Here is a 10,566-nt window from a genome sequence, read left to right on the forward strand (position 1 = left end):
GTTTTTTACAATCAGTCACAATCCATCAAAATGTTGAAAAGACGGATCCTGTGCAGATTGTAAAAAACGGGTGCACTGGGTCCGTTTTTTTTATGGATCCGTCGAGGCTATGTGCACACGTGGTGTATGCATTTTCGCCGCACTTTTTCGCTGCGAAAATGCATTCACAATACAACCCATGTTAAAAATAATTTAAAAAATAAAAAATCGTTATATTTCTACCTTCCGGCGTCCCCTGCAGCCTTCCCGTGGCCTTCCCCATGCTCCCGACAGGTTCCGTTCCCAGTAATGCCTTGCGAGACAACTACCTGTGATGACATAGCGGTCTCGCGAGACTGCTACATCATTGGGTTATGGTCACAAGGCATCACTGGGAACAGGAGCTGCTGGGAGCATAGCAAGCTGCATAGGCAGCATCAATAGTAAAAAGAGAGAGAGCAAGAGAAAATTTCCCTGACTGGAAATTCTTCCAGGCATGATCAGTTTCAAAAGACGGCATCCGTCGCTGGATTCCTGCTTTTGACAGTCGCTGGGCGATTTTCCGACTTACACAAAAAACATTTCTATGTGCATTGTCTCTCGTGAGACTGCTACATCATCGGGTTATGGTCACAAGGCATCACTGGGAACAGGAGCTGCTGGGAGCATCGCAAGCTGCATAGGCAGCATCAATAGTAAAAAGAGAGAGAGCAAGAGAAAATTTCCCTGACTGGAAATTCTTCCAGGCATGATCAGTTTCAAAAGACGGCATCCGTCGCTGGATTCCTGCTTTTGACAGTCGCTGGGCGATTTTCCGACTTACACAAAAACATTTCTATGTGCATTGTCTCCGCCCGACAGACAGCGATTTTACGACGGATCCAGTGCACGACGGATGAAATAGAAGGCCATTCGTCACAAGTCTATGAGAAAAAAACGGATCCAGCAGAAACATTCCTGCACTTACTACATCAGTATCAGAGGTGGACACTGACTTTTTTTCTTTTTATATATATATATATATATATATATACTAGCTACACACGCATACATGTGTATATATTAGTCTCCTTTATTATGTATATTGCCATCCCTTATTATACAGTGCCCTCTCTTTTTATGTACTGTGCCATCCCTTACACATTGGATTATATAGAGCCCGGTTTTTTATTACATACCATCCTTTTTTTTTAGATGTATAAAGCAATGACAGTTGATGGGAAAGCTTCTTTTCTAATAGAGGAGCTGATGGACTGGTCGTCTGGTCACCGGCTCCTCCATCAGCAGTCATTTTATATCTAAAAAGAAAGTGGACTATATAATAAAAGAGGGCGCTGTAAATAACAAAATTAGCAAGAGGCTGCACTCTACATAGCAGCAGAAGAAGCAATATAATAAGGGACGGCACCATATATAACTAGAGAGGATGGTTCAAAATAAGGGACGATGTTATACATAATAAAAGAGGAAACTATGTAACTAAAGATGGTGTTATACAGAATTTGTGAGTACACTATATACTAAGGGACTGTGTTATAGATAATAAGTACGTACGCTCTATACTAAGGGACTGTGTTAGACATAATAAGCTATAATAATGTCTTCCTCCACCTCCCCATATTCCTAAGTCCATTATACAGTATGTCCCCATTCCTCCCATCCAATCCCCCAACCCATCATTGCCCTCTTCACCACCTCCATCATTGCCTTCTCCACGACTATCATTGCTTTCTCCTCCACCACCCCATATCATTGCCCATTCCACCACCTCCATCATTTCCTCCTCCCCCACCATCCCATCATTGTCTTTTCTCCACCACTCCCAACATTACCATTTCCACCACCTCTATCATTTCCTCCTCCCCCCACCACCACCCCCATTATTTCCCTTTCCACCACTACCATCATTCTCCTTTCCACCACCATCATTGCATTCTCCCACACCACCCCATCATTGTTCTTTCCACCACCTCCACCATTGCTTTTCTCCCACCACCCCATCATTACCCTTTCTACCACCTCCATCATTGCTTTCTCCCCTACCACCCCATCATTGCCCTCTCCATCACCCCCATCATTGCCCTTTCCACCACCTCCATCACAGCCTTCACCTCCACCACCCCCATCTTTGCCTCCTTCCCCACCACTCTCATCATTGTCTTTTCCACTACCACCATCATTGCCTTCTTCTCCACCACCCCATCATTGCCCATTCCACCACCTCTATCATTTCCTCCTCCCCCACCATCCCATCATTGCCCTTTCTACCACATCCATCATTTCCTCCTCCCCCACCATCCCCATCATTGCCCTTTTCACAACCACCATCATTGCCTTCTTCTCCACCACCCCATCATTGCCCATTCCACCACCTCCATCATTTCCTCCCCCCCACCATCCCATCATTGCCCATTCCACCACCTCCATCATTTCCTCCGCCCTCCACCCCCATTATTGCCGTTTCCACCACCTCCATCATTTCCTTCTCCCCATCACCATCATTGCCCATTCCACCACCTCCATCATTTACTCCTCCCCACTTACCCATCCTTGCCCATTCCACCATTTCCTCCTCCCCCACCTTCCCCATCATTGCCTTATTCCCATCAGCCCCATCTTTGCCCTCTCCTTCTCCTACACACACAGACACACACAGCACCATGCACCTCTCTGCATGTTCCCCCGCAGCGCTACGCATGCATACACACAAACAGCACCTCTCACCTCTCTGCACGCTCTGCCACAGCATCACCATTGCCTTCCTCTCTCTGGCACAGCTGTCCGCTGAATGATGACGTCATCCAGTGGCACTGCTGTCTGTGTGAGAGGAAGCCTGGGCAGAAAGCAGGATAGATCACTGCAGCTCCACTGCTATTGTCTCTTGTAGGCAGCAGAGCTGCAGGGATCTCTCCCTGCCTGCTGCACATGCGGGCAATCTGGACAGGGGCCAGATTGCCCTCATTATTAGCCACCCTGCAGGGGGCCCCCTCCACCTTGGGGCCTCGGTGCAACCAGACAGGCTGCACATGTGGTATGTCCGCCCATGATCAGTATGGCACACACTTGGTCTGGTTCTGGTATCCATACAACTTGTAAACAAGCTTTTACAGTTATCACCAACTGGCATGGTGGCGTCAGGATCGGAGCAGTCTGCAGATTCTCACACTGTTCTATCTTACTCAATTTATAGCTATAATCAGAGCAGGGTGACTTGGGCGTCAACTCTAAGTGCTACATCTCCTAGGCAGTTAGCAAAAGTTAAATCTTTGCAGAGCTAAGCTTGTTAATCCCTTAAATCAAATGCTTTGTGATAGTCATGTCTGCTCTCCTATTTAAGCTAGCTTGGCTATGCAGGTAATGCCAGCTATAGTTTGTCTATACTGGTCTAGAGAGGTGGACACTTCCTAACTAACTGATGATTATTCCAAAGTTGTTGCGAGCGGTGTTTGGCGAAACCTTTCCTTTTTCCTTAGTATCTTTTTGTTACTTTGTTGCCGCACAGACTGTACACTTTTATACCTTAGTGTTTTTCCCTGTGAAAGTGCTGTGTGACTGTGCATCTGTTTTGCACTGTATGTCTTGTTTATGTTTTTCCCATGCACTTAGAAGGCTAGTGCTACTTAGGAGCATAGTAAGGAACAAGTCCCAGGCATCCCCACCATCTGGGGTAATCCGTGGGACATGGATAGATGGGGACTCGTGATGAACGAGTATACTCGTTGCTCGGGTCTTCCCGAGCACGCTCAGGTTGTCTCCGAGTATTTGTAAGTGCTCGGAGATTTAGCTTTTGTTGATGCAGCTGCATGATTTACAGCTGCTAGCCAGTACATGTGGGGGTTGCCTGGTTGCTAGGAAATCCCCACATGTATTTAAGCTGTCTAGCAGCTGTAAATCATTCAGTTGCAGGGATGAAAACTAAATGTCCGAGCACTAAATAATACTCGGAGACCACCCAAGCGTGCTCGGGAAAACCCAAGCAATGAGTACACTCGCTCCTCACTAATAGAGACCCCTAGACTAAACAGTATAAGGGCACATTTGCAATTTTTCCATCACACCGTAACATTTACTGACAAACAATAACTCATTTTGTAGCTCTTTTTCTCCAACCTTTCTGACTTTGAGAGCCACATTCAGCTTTGAAAAAGGGTTGCGAGCCACAATAAGCACTAAGAGAGGGTCTTGAGCCACATCCAGCTTCTGCTCCCATCACAGTGGTGACACCCGGAGCCCCCATTACTGGTATATCGACAGCCAAAGCTTTTCCACAAAAATCACAATGGGGCAGTATACCAAAATCCAGGGGTTCCCACCTTGCCCACCTTTAACAAGCACTTCCACCACACTTTCCTACACAGCTTTAAGAACTTCCTCTGACTGGCAGCATCATTCTATCTCCAAATTACCAAACTTAAGTTACCTCTGAACCCAAATATACTCTTGCCTTGATCTTCTTCATCAATGATATCATGGGCCTTCACATTTTGGGATCAGTTGCTTTAGCATTGTTCTTTTTTTTCTGTTTAATTTCTATGAATAATCAATTTATTCACTGTGACACATGCAAAACATGCAAAAATTAACTAAAACTCGAGTTGAGCCGGAATAAAGGACAGAGGTCTGTAGAGATAGATTCCAAGCAGGCAGCAGAATTGTGAGTGCAGCTTTGGATGTGATTGGAGCATGGGATATAATATAACTGAGGACAAGTTTTATACGTCCTTGTACAATGCTGATTATTCCTTGTCGGTCCGTGATCCAGACTATGCTCATATCCACTCTGTAATTCACACTGAGACGGGTCGATACTTAGTAACTATGAATGTCCTGAACTTCTAATAAATGTACAATTTAAAAATAAAACTTTTCTCATGCCCTTGAATTCTATTTCTTCCCTGGTCCTGCTCGGTGTCCATACATAGAATATTGCAGTTCTACCTTCCTCTCTTTCCTAGCAGAGCAGACCTGAGATCCATCCAGCTGATCAGATGCTTATAAAAGCAGCCTAGCCTCTTCATAGACGATACATCCGATTACATCTCAGCAGCATTTTAGATACGCTCGGAACATCACATTGAGCTTTTGTTTTGTATTTATTTGTCAATCTTTATAGCTCTCTACTGCCACCTGCTGCACAGAATCTGTTTTGCTGATTTGCTAATTAAAATCCAATATTTTATGAGGTTTATTATTAATATCAGTAAATTACAAGTATTATAATTGGACAGTAAGTCCCTCATGTGTCAGTTGTGTTTGTACTTCCAGTGTAGTAGGGAGTTGATTTTTACGTATTTGATAAGTCTGCATTACTGCCTCACCTTGTCTGAGTGCGCCTCGCCAGGGGTATGAGGTGAGCCGGCAGCTGTGTAGCCACATTTCAGATTGCAGAACTTCTCCTTTGAGGGTCTGTGCACACGTTAAGTATTTGCTGCAGAAATGTCTGCATCTTTTGGCATGAAAACGCAGTGTAATGTATGCGCCTTTTTGCAGCCTTTTTGTCATTTCACATGCGTTTTTGCTGCAGATGTTTCCCCATTGTAAGGCCACGTTAACATGTCCAGAATTGGGTCAGTGTTTTACATCAGTATTTGTAAGACAAAATCAGGAGTGGGTGATAAATACAGAAGTGGTGACGAGTTTCTATTATACTTATCCTCTGATTGTTCCTCTCCTGGTTTTGGATTACAAATACTGATGTAAAATACTGAACAAGTGATTGTGGCCTAAAGCATGGAGGCGGCAAAGAGCTTCTAATATGATGGCGGGTGGGTCTCAAATTCCAAAGGAATATTATTATACGAGCAGTGACACTATGGATTCTTTACTGTATGAGTAGTGACACTACAGATTCTTTACTGTACGAGCATTAACGCTATGGGTTCTTTGCTAAACTAGCAGTGACACTATGGATTCTTTACCGTAAGAGCAGTGAAACTATAGATTCTTTACTGTATGAGCAGTAACACTACAGATTCTTTACTGTACGAGCAGTAACACTACAGATTCTTTACTGTACGTGCAGTGACACTATGGATTCTTTACTGTATGAGCAGTGAGACTATACAGTGAAACTATGGATTGTTTACTGTATAATCAGTGAGACTTTAGATTCTTTACTGTACAAGCAGTAAGACTATGGATTCTTTCCTGTACGAGTAGTGACACTACAGATAGTTTACTGTACGAGCATTAACGCTATGAGTTCTTTGCTAAACTAGCAGTGACATTATGGACTCTTTACTGTACGAGCAGTGACACTATGGATTCTTTACTGTATGAGCAGTAACACTACAGATTCTTTACTGTACGAGCAGTAACACTACAGATTCTTTACTGTACGGGCAGTGACACTACGGATTCTTTACTGTATGAGCAGTGAGACTATACAGTGAAACTATGGATTGTTTACTGTATAATCAGTGAGACTTTAGATTCTTTACTGTACAAGCAGTAAGACTATGGATTCTTTCCTGTACGAGTAGTGACACTACTGTACGAGCATTAACGCTATGGGTTCTTTGCTAAACTAGCAGTGACATTATGGACTCTTTACTGTACGAGCAGTGACACTATGGATTCTTTACTGTATGAGCAGTGAGACTATAGATTATTTACTGTACAATCAGTGACACCACGAATTCTTTACTGTTTAATCAGTGAGATTATAGATTCTTTACTTTACAAGTATTGAGGAGAGCCATAAGATCAAATACTTAATTAACCTCAAGACATAAGAGATTGAGAGAAGCAACCCATAACGTGTATTGTTTAACCTTACATAAGCTTTCTCAGATCAAAGTGAGACACTAAAGATGGCTGCCATTTCCTGTATCAGAGCCATGTGCTGGTATCCAAGATGACGCCCACCCTGATGACCTCATGGATCCACCCACAGTGAAGCCCACCTTGATGACCTCATGGACCAACCCACCCTGATGACCTCATGGATCCACCCATTGACTTGCTCATTGCCCAACCCACTATCCAATGGAATGCATCCGATCACTCCCATTTTCAAGCTAACCGAGCCCCCCTTACATGGGTTATATAAATCTGTGTCCTGACTAAATAAAGCCCCTTGGAGCTGAGCCATAGATTGATCAAGGAGAATTTACATCTGACTGTGTGTGTCATATGTTATTTCTTTAGTGCACACCTGATCAATATCCATTAGGCCAGGAGTAGGCAACTAAGTAAACATTTATTAATTGTTCAACCTAACATATTTGGCCGCCCAACCTGGGGCCAGCAGAGGAAGAGCCCTGAACCCTGAGGACCAGCGAGTAGAACAACAGGATGCGCTGAATACCCCGAACCTGGAGACTGATCACCTCCTTATCAGAACACGGTAAGTCTGCTGATTTTTATAATCTGTAGTTTTTACCTGTGTCCTTCGGGGTATCCTGTGCAGCTTGCCTGACCGTGTCCGGTTTTCACGGTATCTGTAAGATGGCAGAAGAGTCTCTCCGCTGCTGGTCATTTAATTGCAAGAACCGTCACATATTTTAGTTGCCTACTGCCTGTTATGTGTTGCAAAGAGGGGAGATGACTGGTAGTTAAGAGAGCAAGTGGATTTTTCAGTGTTTAAAAAAAAAGTAGAAATTATTGTCTGCGGTACAGTACACAGTTGTCGCCTGTGATACGATTTTCAGTTCTGTATAGGAGAGACTAGGACCTGAAGTGAATTGACTCGGCCTAGGAGGGGCCCGTTAACTTGGAGTAAGATGACTCAGTTCGGTGCCTAATAAATTGTGTAGCGGCCCGTTAACTTGGAGTGAGATGACTCAGTTCGAGCCAAATAATTTTAGTTTTGTCTTGTGACTTCGAGTGAACTGACTCAGCACGGGGCATGGTAATTTAGGAATAATTTGATTAATTAGGGAATAATTGGTTTGTAAAGTACAGAATACGGAAGTCAGACAGGGACCGCGTGACAAGAAGGAATAGGAATTGAGTGCTGCAGACTCAGTTCTCTTTAGAATCTCAGGTTTGAGTTCACTCCCCCATCTTATTGTTTGTTTGGTGTTTGTTATCTTGATAGATAGATATATATCTACAGTATCTATAGAAAGATGGAGAAATTAATGCAGTTCTGCCGTATTGGCAGTAAGCAAAATTCAGATGGCAAGATAGACCCGTGTACATTAGTGGCGACACATGAAGGGAAGAGTCATGTTAAACAATGTAAAAAGCTCATGAAGTTGTGTGGAATGCCAGAAGAGGGGAGGTTACAGCCCCTGGAGTGGAAGATTGTCTTGAAAAAAAAAACAAAAAAAACTAGGGCATGGTAAAGAGTCTCTGAAAGTCTGTATAGAGAAAATTGGGTAGAAGGAATAAAAAGAAAAGAGTTTTGAGTTGTGTATTACAAAAATATATCCTGTGAGCGGTCACCGCTGTATAATGGTGGCCCAGAGCCATGTGCTAACTCTGGCAGCAGCCATTTTGTTGATGGGCCATGTGCTTATTCTGATGCAGCAGCCATTTTGTGGATGGCAAATGTGTTAATGCTGGCAGTAGCCATTTAAAGGAATAAAAAGGGCAGAGTTTTGAGTATGTGTATTACAAAAATGTATCCTGTGAGCAGCCAGCACCATATAATGGTGGCCCAGAGCCATGTGCTAATTCTAATAGCAGCCATTTTGTGGATGGGCCATGTTCTATTTCTAATAGCAGCCATTTTGTGAATGGGCCATGGGCTTATTCTGATGGCAGCAGCCATTTTGTGGATGGCAAATGTAATGCTGGCAGCAGCCATTTTGTGGATGGCAAATGTAATTCTGACGGCAGCCATTTTGTGGATGGCAAAAAGTATTAATTCTAATGGTGGCCATTTTGTGGATGGCAAATGTAATGCTGGCAGCAGCCATTTTGTGGATGACAAATGTGTTAATTCTGGCTAATGGTGGCCATTTTGTGGATGGCAAATGTAATTCTGGCAGCAGCCATTTTGTGGATGGCAAAAGTGCTAATTCTAATAGCAGCCATTTTGTGGATGGCAAAAGTGTTAGTTCTAACGGCGGCCATTTTGTGGATGGCAAATGTGTTAATGCTGGCAGTAGCCATTTTGTGGATGGCAAATGTGTTAATTCTGATGGCAGCCATTTTGTGGACTGGCCATGTGCTTATTCTGTTGGTGGCAGCCATTTTGTGGATGGCAAATCTAATGCTGGCAGCAGCCATTTCGTGGATGGCAAATGTAATTCTGATGGCGACCATTTTGTGGATGGCAAAAGTGTTAATTCTAATGGTGGCCATTTTGTGGATGACAAATGAAATTCTCGCAGCAGCCATTTTGTGGATGGCAAATGTGCTGCTCCTGGTGGTGAACATCTTAGACTAAGGCTACACACCACATCACCAAATCCTTGTTACCCAGTAATGACCACTAATGGCCAATACTATATTCCTTCAGGAAGTGAACAGGCTTTACCCATGTTTCCTGTCTCAGTGGTTTCCAATGCGGCACCGACCCATTCCCCCATCACTCCTGTCGTGAATCCAGTTATCCTCCCACCTGGATCATCCACGGCACTGACCCTTTCTACTGTCAATTCCACTGCCAAGTTAGCGGGACACCCACACGAGATGCTCCAAGCAACGGCCTCTCCTCCCAATGCTTCCACTACGACAGCACTTTCACGCAGTCTACCTAACCCTATACCGGGTACCTCACAGGCTCTCTCGCAGCCAAGTGCACACCTGTATGGGACGGTGGCAACTGTATCAAGGGGGGCTCACACTGGGAGGGGGATACCAATAGCACAGGAAGCACAAAGGGGAGGGAATATTGGCAAGCTATTTTTGAAAAAGAACTTCCTGAGGGACCCTTGTTAGTGGTGGGAAAGGGAGACCTAATGACAATGGAAACGGACGCTATTGTTAATGCTGCCAATTCTTGGTTAGACCACAATGGAGGTGTAGCTAGAGCTATAGTGGAAGCAGGAGGGGCGACTATTCAAGCTGACAGTCGAATCATTGTTGAGTCAGGTGTTCAGATAGCTGTTGGGGACATAGCGGTGACTAAATCTGGCAATCTTCCGTGTATAATAATCATACATGCTGTAACCCCTAATTTTGACCCTATTCATCCAGACATTAGTGCTCAACAACTTTGTGCAGCAATAACTCGCATTTTAGAGTATGCGAATATTAGTGAGCAAATTGAGACCTTGAGAATTACCGCCATTGGTGTTGGCATTTTCAGTTTCCCTGTTCATGCATGTACAAGGGAAATCATTGGAATTATAATAAACAAGTGTAGCCCCCCAGGCATTTGCTGTCTCTCTGAAGTCAGGTTAATTAGTTATGAGAACAGGTCTGTTAAAGCTTTTAAGACTGCCTGCGTCATCTGGACCCCACACCATGATACTGGAGCTGCCCAAATAGAGCTCCTCATTCCAGGACTGTTACCTCCTCCTGCTCCTCATACACAAGGGATTACATCTGTACTTCCGGTGCCATCTCTACTCCCGCCTCAGGTGCCACCACCAACAATGCCAATGCTCATGTCTGAGGAGCCCACCCTCTTTGTCAAGTTTACACCCCAGCAAGCTGCTACTCTGTTGAACGAAGTTCTAGATCCAGAAA

The sequence above is a fragment of the Ranitomeya imitator genome, chromosome 10 (genome assembly GCF_032444005.1).
Source record: "Ranitomeya imitator isolate aRanImi1 chromosome 10, aRanImi1.pri, whole genome shotgun sequence".
NCBI classification, from domain to species: Eukaryota; Metazoa; Chordata; class Amphibia; order Anura; family Dendrobatidae; genus Ranitomeya; species Ranitomeya imitator.